Source organism: Bison bison, unplaced genomic scaffold, assembly GCF_000754665.1.
Source record: "Bison bison bison isolate TAMUID 2011002044 unplaced genomic scaffold, Bison_UMD1.0 scf7180017864211, whole genome shotgun sequence".
NCBI lineage: Eukaryota > Metazoa > Chordata > Mammalia > Artiodactyla > Bovidae > Bison > Bison bison.
Window position 1 is genome coordinate 712,497 of NW_011494783.1, and position 418 is coordinate 712,914.

The following is a 418-nucleotide window of genomic DNA, read 5'->3' on the forward strand; positions in this document are numbered from 1 at the left end:
CCTTGCAGTCCAAGGGACTCTCAAGAGTCTTCTCCAACACCACAGTTCAAAAGCATCAATTTTTCGGCGCTCAGCCTTCTTCACAGTCCAACTCTCACATCCATACATGACCACAGGAAAAACCATAGCCTTGACTAGACGAACCTGTGTTGGCAAAGTAATGTCTCTGCTTTTGAATATGCTGTCTAGGTTGGTCATAACTTTCCTTCCAAGGAGTAAGTGTCTTTTAATTTCATGGCTGCAGTCACCATCTGCAGTGATTTTGGAGCCCAGAAGCCTTCTAGTTTTCCAGTAGTATCTGGGAGCTATTCAAATCATCTGTTTACCAAATCATCTTATTTCCAGTTCTTCCACTCAGGGTGTTATGTTAGTCTATAGTTTACCCCACCTTTTATTACTTGCCTCATGTGGCAGCAGC